The sequence below is a fragment of the Pelobates fuscus genome, chromosome 3 (assembly GCF_036172605.1).
Source record: "Pelobates fuscus isolate aPelFus1 chromosome 3, aPelFus1.pri, whole genome shotgun sequence".
In the NCBI taxonomy this organism is placed as follows: domain Eukaryota; kingdom Metazoa; phylum Chordata; class Amphibia; order Anura; family Pelobatidae; genus Pelobates; species Pelobates fuscus.
The window spans coordinates 147,719,493-147,733,388 of NC_086319.1; the positions used below are offsets into that span (position 1 = coordinate 147,719,493).

Consider the following 13,896-nt stretch of genomic DNA (forward strand, 5'->3'; position numbering starts at 1 on the left):
ACATAATATGCTACTTTCATATGTTGTGCTTACAAAATATGGTTGTAGAAGAAAATCTGATCATAAAATGATGCATTAGAGTTTATGTGAATCCATCCCAAAGTTAAAACTGATTCTCAGAGTATGCAATCTTCCCAACCAATGTAAGTTTTAAGTTATGGTTTGTTCATTTTGTACATAATGCGCTACTTTTATATTTTTGTGCTTGCAAATATTTAATAACAAGTGAGGGCTGGCAACTTCTGGCCCGGTGTCAAGTACAAATAAATAAGCATAAAACTCCCAGATATGTATGTGCATGATCGTTCCTTCAAGGCACGTGCAATTAAATAATTTTGATAGATGGAGTCTTCTGGAGTTGTGCTGTGTGACATTGTATATCCCTGCACTCTCATCAGCATAACTTCCGCAGTGTGAGGAAGCTTTCACAGACATCTGTGCTCATTATTAAGACGTGTGTTGAGTTTAGTAATAATTTCACGGGTGTTAAAATATTTAGTGAATCCATATGTCCAAAGCATAGCAGTTAACCCCCCCCCCCCCCCCCCCCACCCCCAAAACAGGCTTCTTACATCTATAGTAATATACCATAAATAACTAATGATAGAGTTTATGTGAATTCTGCAGTAAACTTTAACTTTTTTGAGAGTAGACACAGCTTAATTTTGCCAACTAGTAAATAGCGTTTTGGTGTAACTTTCCAGCAATGCCAAAACATTTAAGCAACAGGCCATAGTTAATTAACCTGATAATTTCACATCAGTATTTGTGCCATTGCAGGTGTGTATTTGTGAACTGAAAATGTTTCTGATTCTGAATGCATTCCTTTTGTTACTTACTGACCTTTTTTATCACCATTTTTCTTTCCATTTATTTATCTCACTCACACCATTGTGTTTCTTCTTACCACCATCATACTTCTCCTTGTCTCTCTTCCACTTGCCATGTCAGCCCATTTGTTACTGTTCCATTTCCCTAAGTGTGTCTCCTCCATCTCTCCCACTTGTGTCGTTAATTATTCTCCCACATGCATCTTCCTCATTAACCTCACTTGTGTATATCCCTTACTTAACCCCACATAAATCTTCTCTATTAGTCTCACTTGTTCCTCTTACCCATCTCATCTCAATGTTTCTCTTCTATTACCGTCTATTGTGTCTCTGCCCTATCAAAAGTGGAATATTTCACCCGTCAACCCCATTAGAGTATGTCTTCCTACTGCCTATCTGCTATTCCACATTTTGATCCATCTCACCCTCCTCCAACTCCTGTGAATAAACATTTCACCACAAGTGTTTTTCTCTTTCTTGTCTAGCTCCATGTCAGTTAGGACCCCCACTTTGTATCAGGACAGAGCAGCATGCCACTAACAATGATCATGGTGTCCCTGCCTAGCTCTTTCACAACATCTGGATCCAGCACTGTGTGTGATTAGAGAACATGGAATGTGGTTTAACAACATATCCATCTGTGCTAGCATACTAAAAAATAAATCTACAGATGGAACACCGTTACTGTCAGGTCTTTTAATATAAAGGGCTGTGATTGGTTGCATGATAGCAGCTATTGCAACCTAGATATTTGATAAAATAATGTCAGTTTGCATGCTGTCCCTTCGATAGTCCTCTGCAGTAGGTCCCTGTGCTGTACTCGAACCCAAGTTACCGTCCTCAAAGTCCCCCTGATACACAACTGGATATTGGCACACTGGGGGCAGCCAGCTGGGGCTTTGGAATGCTCCATTCATAGTCTCTTAGTGTGCTAGTCAGTGCACTGGCACTAGTGATGCCAGGTGAGAATTACCAATAACTTCCCTCTCCTTCCTTTTCCACCATGCTAGAACCCTAAATCTATATTCCCTCAGAACAAGGCCTTTTAGCAGCACTCCTTCTTATTAAGCGCCTTTCGTTTCACCTCAATCAACACGCATCCTCTTTCCTTATGTTTCACTTACTTTTTCTTCTTCATGGTGCCTCTTAAAAATCCAAATGTACCATCTCACAGTGCCTTTTCTTTGTACAGATATTTGCACAGGACATTGTAAGGCAGGGCCGATGCAAGTATTTCTGCCGCCCCTAGTCAATGATCCATTTTGCCACCCCCTCATGAAAGCAAATACAATCTCACTAAACTCTGAATTGCAATGAGTTGAAAACCAAATTGCAAAGTTTAAGCAAAATCTGCTGAAATGTGACTGTAGCCAAATTGGAGAATTCTTCTAGATCAGTAATTTTGGCCTAATTTTGCCATATGGTATCCAGTTAGGTATGCCTAATACACACATACTGCTTAATGCGTACATACATAAACACACTGTAGCGGAGAGGTACTATAATCCACGGTATCTCCGCTGGGTAACAGGAACAGCATAAAATAATCCAGGCAAAATAAGTACAGCATACAGTAATCCCGGTAGCGTAGTATAAATCCTTCCTTCCCAAGAACTAGACGACACATAGGCTGGGAGTCCACTGAGCTTTTAATCACAGGTCACAGTATTTATGGGATTCCCCATGCAAGGGGTTTCCCTACTGACATTACAGGGGTTGTACATGGGGAACTTAACAACCTGGACATTTCTCCTATCATGCACTGCTGTATGAGAGGGATACTCCCACTAGAATATCCAGTTATGTGGATTATCCCTCCATACAGCAGAACTGACATTTCACATAGAAATATATAACTTTCATATTATTCATTTTATTTAAACGAATGAACGTTCGGTAGATAGCTGGGGTCTGAGCACACAATTCGTGAAAGTACCGCTCAGATCCCAGCATAACTAACTGAACGCGCACAAAACACATTATTTTCAATTTACATTCAAAGTACCGACTGATAATATGGGAACAAACTACCGAAGGACCGGTGCTCCCGAACGGCCTGGAAGTCCAGCGGTATTCGTACCGTCGAGTAGCTGGTTTTAGTTCCAGGCGCTCGACATTAGGACATTAGGTCCCCCCCCTTATTAGTATTTAGGGCCCCCACCCGCCGCTGAGGGGTGGGGGCCAGGGGGGAGGACACTAGGTCCCCCCCCTATTCTTGTTTAGGGCCCCCACCCACCGCTCAGGGGTGGGGGCCAGGGGGGAGGACACTAGGTCCCTCCCCTTATTACAATTTAGGGCCCCCACCCGCCACTCAGGGGTGGGGGCCAGGGGGGAGGACATTAGGTCCCCCCCTTATTAGTATTTAGGGCCCCCACCTGCTGCTCAGGGGTGGGGGCCAGGGAGAGGACCTTAGGTCCTCCCCCTTATTAGTATTTAGGGCCCCCACCAGCTGCTGAGGGGTGGGGGCCAGGGTTGGAGGACACTAGTTCCCTCCCTTATTCTTGTTTAGGACCCCCACCCACTGCTCAGGGGTGGGGGTCAGGGGGGGGACATTAGGTCCCCCCTCTTATTAGTTTTTAGGGCCCCCACCCGCCACTCAGGGGTGGGGGCCAGGGGGGAGGACATTAGGTCCCCCCCTTATTAGTATTTATGGCCCCCACCCGCCGCTCAGGGGTGGGGGGCACTATTTTATTTTTTTTTAATTAAACAGTGAGCAGTCACAGGCTTCTCACTGTTTACTAGACATGCCCCTACTCGCGGTATAGCGAGTAGGGGCAAAATTTACTAATACTAAGTAATTAGTATTACTAATTTGCCCTAGGCGAATGCCTAATTCGCTTAACCGTTGCGCTGGCCCAGATTGTGGGATGACACATTTTTAGATAAATTAAACAATAAAATCCATTTTTATTTCACTTTATATGATTCCTTGAATTCATCTTGATGCAAATAATGGTAAAATGATGAAACATCAGAGGAACATTTTGCTTGATAAATGCAATTTGGTCATGCAACTAGTTCTTTCAAATTTGGTCATAGTATAGGTTAAATAAAAGTTATAGGGGATTTCCAGTGGGTATGTCTGTTTAGGTGACCGACCACACTAAGATCACTTGGGAAAGGTGTTTTTACTATGCGGGTTTTGCCGTGGCTAGCCCCGCCTACATGTCTGAGATCATCAATGTTGTTCATCCCATAGGAAACTATGGCAGACTACTGCGCATGTGCTGAAAAGAGCTGCGCCAATCAGCATCCCATCATATAGATTCATTGAATCAACGCCATTCTCTGGGGAATGTTCAGCGCCTCCATGGTGAGTGTGGAGATGATGAACGTAGATGTGGCACACTATGAAACACTGGACTAGGGAACACCTATGACGGTGGTCTGTAGTGGTTATTGGCGCTTAGAGAGTTCCTTTAATTTGTATTGATATGCATGCGGTAACTCCTGGTGTTAGTGGCTCCCAGAGCTGTTAGCTGTTAGCTCCCAGAGCTTTTAGCCACTACTTAGCCGCTGACTTTCAGCAGTGGCTACTGGTAACTCCCTGTCGCTACTCCTTAACATGCATAATAGGGAATGAGTAACAGCTGGACACTAAAAAGTAATGACAACGTTGTAAGCGAACCTTACAATGAATTTGTCATTTATCAGTTTTTCATAAAAATTCATAATTGTGAATAATGAAATACTGATTAAGACTGTGTTAGGATTTCACTGAAATTACTACGCAATCCAATACCATAAAACAAAGTAGGGACTACTTTGTCATAAGTACAGCCTGAGGTAGACAAAAGAAGTAGCTGCTCTGTCGACTTTCTTCCCTTTTCAGCAGCCATCACAAATGACGGCTATGGGATTCAGACATTGTCTATGGATCCGTGGGATACTCCATAGACTGGGGCAAGACTACAGCACTGTCGTGGCTCCTGGCAGCTGAAAAGACAGGAGCAGAAGAGATCTGAAGCGTTATGATAGCGGTGACTGCAAGGGACAGTCATAGATAAGTAAAACACACATCCCCTGCACCCCATGGCGACTGATCTCTCAGTTTCAGGGGTCTTTGCGAAATATGCATTTACCCCCCTCCCACCCAAAATTGACAGATCAGCTTTAAAGTGAGCTAAATTATACAATTTGGTTTTCAGTTCACTATAATTTGGTTTTAGTCAATAAACTCCAAAGTGTTATATATGTATTCCTAATGTATCAAATGTAATATTGGGGGAGTCAGAGGTCACATACCTATCTCTGTGGCGAGTTGCTGTGTGCAAATTATGATATGTTTTTTGTGCCATTTTAGTTCAGAAAAAAAAAATAGTTTGAACCTGCTTGTGGCGTCATGTCAAGTTATATACAAATTTATTCAAGAGGCATCAATCAAATATGTGCTTTGAAGCCATTTTGTATTGGTCAAAAATGTTTTTAAAGAGTTCCTCCAAAACTTTTTTTAACTTTTATTTTGGTGTTAATTACTTTTTTCTTAAAAATCTGTAAAGTAAGCTTTAAAAAATTACTGAAATCGGGGGCGGGGCCTGACCGCGGAACGGAGCAGACGCAAGCTGCAACAGCTCCTGCATTTTACCGCTAACTATACCTAATTTTCACGGAGCAGAGCCCACAAACCAGCACAATCTTACCTACTCATGAACGGGGACTTTCGGCCCTCCAAGCTGATACCACACAAGTGGACTGCCTCGCCGTCTACAAGCAGACAAACCTTGCGGCCTAGCAGCATGGTCGGCCTGGGGGAGACGGCCGCTCTCCCGCCGGCACAGCTCACTGCAGACCCTGGATTGGGCCCCTGTTCCCCCCCTATGGACCCGCGGGGGTCATCCCGGTCCCCACCGACCCGGCACTCACAAAGTATCAAGCTCCTATTGCCTGCTGCGTCGTGGGCTCTGACTACACCGGGCCGCACAAAATGGCGGACACTAGCCAGTCATCAAGGCCTGTGCCCACGCAGTACTTACTCACACGACTAGACTCAATACTCACCCAATTCTGGGAGAAGCTGGAGGAGCGTTCCAAGGCTCAATTGCCTCCTGACCGGGGAAAGAAAGGAGAGGGACCGGAGACAACGAGACGGAATGGGCTTGCTTCAGGCACAGCACTTTGCCCAGCATATGTCCCACGCATCAAAAACCTACCCGGGCTGAGGGTCATCTGGAGTCCCCCTCAGCGGCATCACCCAAACAGCCGGAGAGCTGCCCGCCGCAGGCGGCGGAAGAAGATCAGGACCTCCCACTGTGCCCACACAGGGAGAGATCCAGTCCCACGGAGTTCCCGAGTCAGCCGGAAACAAATGCCGACATCATATCAGGCCTGGGGCTGGAGAGAGGCCTCTTTCTGCCCTCAGTTTACCACCACGCTCCGAGATCTTCAAGCATCAGCTTCCTGCTTGCCAAGCACGGGGATCGGCTGACAGCATGGTCGGAGGACATGATCCGGTCTGTCACTTAAAGAGAACTTTCCTCAGTTCCAAACAGGCAGACTTTGACTCATTGCACTCTCTAGCACTCCACCCCCATTATGTCTCACTAGCTCGACAATTTTACACCAATATCACTGTACTAATAGCACAGGCTGCCAGCGACCAAAATGCCTACACAATGAGCCATGCCCCAAGTTGCCTTAATTTCACTGTTAAAATCGCTATGCCCCTTTGGCAACTTTATATAGGAGCCATGATACATTATAATACGCGCTAGCCGATCAGGTGGTTCTAAACACCGCTACATGGGCCTACTCGGGCCTACTCATGTCCTATCCTAATATGACTAACTACGGAATAGATACGCAGTTTCTCTAAGCATACTACTACACACATAGTTTACATAATGTATCGTTTATTAAGAATGCCTCATTTTACAATGCCTATCTCACGAAAACATAGTTTGATGCACTACGACTTTAGCGAGTTAACTCGTATATAGGCAATCAATTCCTAATTCAATCTATCAACATGGCGAATCGCATAAGCTTGTTTAACTCTTAACATGTTACCTGTTCTGATTATAAAAAAATGTGCAATGTTTTTCAATGCCATACTAACGATATTGTATGTCTACATGTTGACTTGCACCAGCTATTGTGGCAGTGCAAACATGGTTGTTCACACTATGCACGAATAAAATAAAGAATTAAAAAAAAAATACTGAAATCCAGCACCAGACTACGTTACATAGTTACATAGCTGAAAATAGACTTGCATCCATGAAGTTCAGTCTTCCTCACATATGTTTTTGCTGTTGATCCAAAAGAAGGCAAAAAACCTAGTCTGAAGCGCTTCCAATTTTGCAACAAACTAGGAAAAAAGCAGTCAGATGTCTCCTTGGATCAAGCAGCTATTACCCCACTAATTAGAAATTATATCCCTGTATGTTATGTTTTTGCAAGTATTTATTCAATTGCAGTTTAAACATCTGTATGGACTCTTGTAAAACCACCTCTTCAGGTAGAGAATTCCATATCCTTATTGCTCCTACTGTAAAAAAAAAGCTTTTCTTTGCCTTAGATAAAATCTCCTTTTTTCCAGCCTATATGCGTGACCTTGTGTCCTATGTATAGCCCTGTTTATGAATATATTTCCAGATAATAGTTTGTGCTGGCCCCGAATATATTTGTATAATGTTATCATATCCCCTCTGAGGCGCCGTTTTTCCAAACTAAAGAGATTAACATTTTTTAACCTTTCTTCATAACTAAAATGCTCCATTCCTTTTATCAATTTTGTAACCAATCGTTTCCATGTCATGTCCATTGTCAATCAAGTCCTTCTCATAGAGTGGCATTTGATTGGAACAATCTCACAGGTTACAGATTCAGAGTGCATGCCTGAATTGGAGGAGGCGGGATTGTGGGGTGGACTAAGGAGGTGGTCAAAGAGAGTGGACAAAATAAATAGATGATTGACAGAGCATGTAGGGAGCAACAGACAGCTGGGAGGGATTAATTGAGTAAGCGAGGAAGTGAAAGAAGGGATGAATTTTCATGTATAAGGGGAGTGGACTAAAAAAAGACAATTTAAATATCATTTAGGGGGTTGGGGAGGGTTGGGAGGACGTGCATGAAGGAGGGACGGGACATCTTTTACAATCAATCTTTAGTTGGACTGGGTGCACGCAAGCCTTGTGAACACAGTCCTATAGGCTTTTACTTGCAGGCATGCTCACATGACTTCCTAAATGGGAAGAATATGATTTATGCCCATCGCCAAGAGTGCACTGCATGCTGAAAACAGACATATTTTATGCACTGACACTTACATTAGGCAATCTAGAATATAGTACTGTGCTGCCTAAGTCACATGTGCTGAGTGTGTAACTACACCCTGGCACAAATATACAAATATATGCATTGTGTCAAATAGAAGTGCTTCACATACAGGTTGCCTGCACCATGATCATTTCTTAAAGCAGAAGTGGTCATGGAGGTTGGAGTACCCTTTCATTGCATCTTTAGCGTAGTCATGCAATAAAAATAGTTGTAATTAATAGTTATGGTGATCTCCGATCTAGAGCTAACCTTTACATGATTTGGTGGCCATATTTCTTATGTAACCAATTTTTAACAATATTCAAAGATCTACTGTGCCACAACCAGTTCTATTACAAATATGATATTTGGTGCAAGTTGTGACCTATATTCCAGTACTGTTAAATGAAGTAGAATGATCAGCCACATTAATTAGTGTGCAATCAAGGTCTTCATTATGAGCCAAAAACAGTATAGTATTTAAAGGTTATGCTATGACTTGGCTTTTTTGACTTTCAAAAGAGTTAAAAAATAAAAGTATAAAACTTGCATGTCTAATGTGAACTGTTGTATATGGAATTGGAAGGCCATACGTTATGGTAAGGCACCCAAAAGAGTTCTTAAGGACTGTAACGGAGCTTCAGTACTCCGACCGAGTACCTCCGCCAAGTCTGCTTCCTTGTAGCTATCAGGGACCCTGAAACACTTCAGACCCAGACGCTGAGGCTTGACTGGGATCACTTAGGGCCTTTTCCACCCTGGACCAAACACCAGACGACACATGGTGAAGGTTAAACAGCAACTCTTTAATGAATACAGCACACATAGTTTAAGCTCCCAACAGACTCATTTACATACAACAGGTTACAAAGATTACTATAGTACAAGGAAGGGTGGGATCAGACAATAGCAAGGGCTGATGGGAGATTGAGGAGGGACAGAGCAGCTAGTTAAACTGGTCTGGCAGTGTCCCTGGGACAACGCCCTGCTTGGGAAACAATAGGACAGGAAAAAGGGGGGAGGGAGAGATGCACAGACCAGCAATACATTCAACATACCCTGCACAAATAATAGGCACAATGTGGCAAAACACAAAAGGAATTTGGGAGCCCACCCATAGTGTCTGTCTTCCATCACCAGTAATGGTGACTACCGTCACAAGCACCTTTGAGAAAAAAACAAAAAACTACAGATACTTTCTTCTCTGAAACGGGGGCAGAAATGATACTGTGTGTGAAGCTATATTATGATTTATATTCAGATTTGTTTCCCTTGCAGCAAGATTTTTGCTTAAAATTACGCTTTCTATACCAAGCAAAATTACAAAATATTTTAATTATATCACCAATGCTCAAATTTCCCATCATCCATGACTGATGAGCATTGTTGGATTTCCCATTAGGCACCTTCAGTACAAGCACATGGCTGATGAGACACATTATCTGCCCTTTAAATGCCCTCTCCCACCTCCTTCCTAGCTTCTGTTGCTTGGTGACTGGAAAAGTTTTGGGGCCACTTTATGAAGTCTGAGGAAGCGGTCTGTGCATGGGTCTAACCCCTCAGTTTGAACACAGTGATCTCCTGTAAGGAGAGGAGTAGAGACTGGCATGTAGTTATTGGCTGGGGATTTGTGACTAGACTAAAAGTCATTCACACAATATACTGGAGCTTGTATATGAGCTCTGATAAATTTAAGTGGATGGTGATACTACCCACAATTTGAGAAATATTTGTTTTTTCATTAACCATATCTATATAGACCATCTGCACTATTGTTATCTCTTATTATTTTCTTGCTTGTGGATAATTTGGACAATTATTTTTTTCCATGAAAGAAGTAAAAAATTAGTTGACCGTATAATGTCACTTTACAATGATTAAATGTTACATCATATATTTCTCACCCTCTTCTTATTCCCCAATTTTTCCATTTGCAATTTCAATCTGAAATGTCTTTCTTAATGTAAGCCTATTAACCCTCTCTGTCTTCTTTCAGTCTGTCAGAAAGACATTTCAGTCTTTCAGAAAGACATTTCTTAATGTAAGCCTATTAACCCTCTCTGTCTTCTTTCAGTCTGTCAGTCCTCAACTTGCTTATCGCTTTTTTGTAGGAAATCTAATTGATTGTACATGTGTAGCTGAAACGTTCTTCCCCTTTTATTAACTGATGTCCTTGGCCTATTATGTCATCAACATAGTGGTAAAGACTACAAATACAGAGCCCATAGATAGCTGCAAAAGGCTTCCTGCATTTTCTAGTGTGCATCTACATACTAGGAATTTTAACTATAACATTTCACTTTAACTTTTCTATCCAAGTTATTTGGAGGCATGGCAGCTGTACGTGATCCTGCTTTCCCTGTCTACTCCTATCAGTCACATTGAAGCTTCTAGGGCTGGCTAGTAGTGCCTTATTGATATTTTGGATTATAATATTAATACGTAAATAGAAAGAGGCAACACTACTTTAAAGCAATTTCCTGTTCATTTAATCGGCTAAAGAGATTTATGGTTCATATTTATTATTATCATTGGTATATTTCCACAGAGCTTTTGTAATTCCATTCTCAAAGTCAGAATTTTACAAGAACATTCTATGGTTAAAAATAAATGTATTTTTTTTTTTTTAAATCTTCGTTTGTCTTCTTATTGTTTTAGAGTCAGCCCCCATCCTCTTAAAAATAAAAAATACTTACCTGTAAATTAGTGCAAGGACATTTATCATCAGACTGTAAATATTCCACAGGAGAAATAAAATGTTGCTGTTTGTGGACAGCGAGGGTACCTATATCCACATCTGGAGATATACACATATAGAGAAATGTTGATCTGTCCAGACAGTGAGGTTCCTATATATACATATGGAGGACATTCTGGTAGCCATTTTTTGGAGGCCTTTTGAAGTGGAGCCCAGTTTTTTTGTTTTTTTTTTTCCTCTCCTGGCCAATCAAAAATGTCCTGTCCCACTCTCAAACACTATTTAACAAAAATAACTGTTTCGCTGAAATATATTTACCCACTCTTTGTGGGAAGTGACTGACTGCAGCAATCTGCAACCTCCTTCCATAAGACTTGAAGCCATTGGTTCAACTATATCATCACGTAGGACATGTTTTTTAGGGTATTAATCCCCATACCTTTCATATGCTACCCTTTTCTTTTGGTTGTATAATTTGGATGCACATTGTATTGCAAGACAAGTTCTTGTCTTCAACAAATCTGTTTCACTTCTCCCACAATGAAAAAAAAGTCACCCGTATTAATATTGATTTTATTAAAGGACACGGAGGCTCATATTATGCTTATCTCTTTCTTTAATATACCTCAGCAGCAAAGAAAAAAGTTTTTAAAACATTAAAACAATCAATTAGGATAGGTACTCCAGGGGTTAACCTAGTATGCTATCCTTAGCCAATAGGAACAGTCCATGTATCCATGTCCACCCATGTGACCTCTCTTCTTCCTCTTTCTTTGCTGCTGCCTCAGCTAAGTATCACCTAATTTTAGCTCTCTGTATTTGAGTTAAATTATTGTTGATTTTTGGTTGTAATAGATTGATTTGTGTTTATATCACTGTTTTACATTAATATTGTTCATAATTTGCTGATTTCAGGGAGGTAGAGTGTTTTAGTGTCCCTTTATAGGGATTTCTATAGGTAGAGGAGGGGCAGCCCTGGTGTTTACTGGGGCTTAGGCCCCTAACTTCGTACTGTGGACCGGGCTTTTTCCTCCGGTCCAAGTAACACTCTCCCCCCTCCCCTATCCCGCTGGGTAGTTTATTACCCGCAATCTGTCAAGTTTTATTTCCCTCATAGCTTCCGCGGCGGCCGGCTTCAGTGCGGACATTTCACTGAGCCGCCCGCGCATGCGCATTCGCGGTCGCATAGCGCGGCGGCCATTTTCCCCTCTAACAGCAGAAATTTGCCGCGCTTTTCTCCCGACGCTCCCAACCCACTGGGCAGGAGCGCGAGGAAGGGGTAGTGGCTAATAACTGTCAGCCAGCCTAGTGTCCCTTTGCAGCCATTTCGGAGGGAACACTAGGTAAGCTGACAGCTTGTTTGTGCCTTGCCCTATCTCCTCAATTTTAGTTACCTTGTAAGGTAAATTCTTCCCTGTGTCCTTGATTACTAATATTAAAGGGACAATATTGTACTGCATCACAGCAGTTATAATTAAATTGTTTATTCCGAGGGCCAATATTACTGTGCAAAATTAGTGACTTTTGGAGCAGACTTAATTATATATATATAATGCAGCAGCCTAAGGAACAAGAATGTGCCAGGACGGCTGCGAGCAATAAGGACACCACACATGGTGGGTCCCTTGCCCCACAACCTATCTCCCCTCTAGGGGAAGAGGTGGCGTCTGGGGAACAATTGAACTCTGAAGAGTTCCATTCCTTATTAGATGCAACCATGACTAAATCAGTCACGCAAGCAATCTATACGGCTATGGGGGCGATGTCTGACAATCTGACCCTATCCATTAGTAATGCCATTATGGCGTCTGGTCATAATCACAGAGGCCCCAGCTCCAAGGCCCAAGATGAAAAGCCTGCCCCCCTTAGCGGTCGCAAGGCTACTAAAAAGACCCATTATATGGGAAAACAAACCTCCAAAACTGATTTTACGGACAGGTTGCGCCCTGTCACTGATGAGGACGTGGGGCCCCCACGTAAGAGAGCCTCCCACCGGGCAAAAACGGTGAGGTCATGGAAATGGGCAAAAGCCCAAACAGAAATATCCGACACTGATTCGGACCAAGAGGAGGTATTGAGCGAGCCAGAAGAGATGGGCTCATTGGAATCGGAGAACTCTTCTCCAGAGCACAGTTTAACTGGCAAAACAGCCAACAAAGGCCAAAAGCCAGCGGATGATTCAATTATTTTAGATCCGCAAGGGGAACCCCTATTTAATCCTGATGACCTTCAGCACCCGAGGTCGACCGAATGGTTTCCTGCTGACCATGTGGCCCAATATATAGCGGCCAGAATTAGGAAACCCCTGGACAAAGGTACCAGGAATAAGTTGAGGGCAGAATGCCCACGCCCGACGGTCCCGGATATGGCTTGCGCCACACCGGAATTGGACCCCAAAATTGCCCAGTTTCTGGGTAAATCGGGCTGGAAAGCCAAGAAAGGGCTGGATTATTCTCTGCGCCATTGCCAGGACAAGGTGCTGGATTCTTTAGGCCCCAGTGCAAAAATATTCGACATGGTCGAAGCGGCACTTTCAGGGGACACACCAGTGGACCTTTTGGCCATCAGAGAGTGGGCACAACGCTCTATATACCTGATTGGCAATTCCAATGCGGCACTTTGTACAGAAAGGCGCAAAGCGGTTCTTATGAAAATCGATCCTAAGCTGGTCAACATGGCATTGTCTGAACCTGGACCGCAGGCGAAAGGCCTCCTTTTTGGAGACAATTTTGTCAAAGAATTAGGCAATTACGTTAATACATTCAGAGCCCTGGACAAAGCACAAACAAACTTAAAGCGTGTGTTCGCCCCAAAGGTTTTTGTGGGGGCTGGCAGACAACGGGGCCGTCTGTCCAGCCGTTCATCTAGGAGCTCCTACCGGGGCTACCGAGGCTCCTCTTCACCAAGATTCCCACAGGTGGAAACCAGAAACCCCTCACCCTTCTTCCCTGTCAGGGGCAGGGCATGGCAACCCAGAGGACGCAGAGGCGCCACTTACGGCCGACGGCCTTATGGTGAGTACCTTTCAGAATTCCCATTCTTGTACACCATATGTGGGGGGCAGACTATCCCAGTTCATCGAGGCATGGCACAGACTAACGTCCGATGCCT

General features: G+C 43.2%; 1 protein-coding gene across 1 annotated transcript in view; it reads left to right on the forward strand.

The window, feature by feature from the left end:
* The window catches only part of LOC134602545 (A disintegrin and metalloproteinase with thrombospondin motifs 2-like), a 571,473-nt gene that overhangs the window by 517,882 nt on the left and 39,695 nt on the right, over positions 1–13,896 (forward strand). The gene's annotated exons all lie outside the window — the stretch shown is intronic.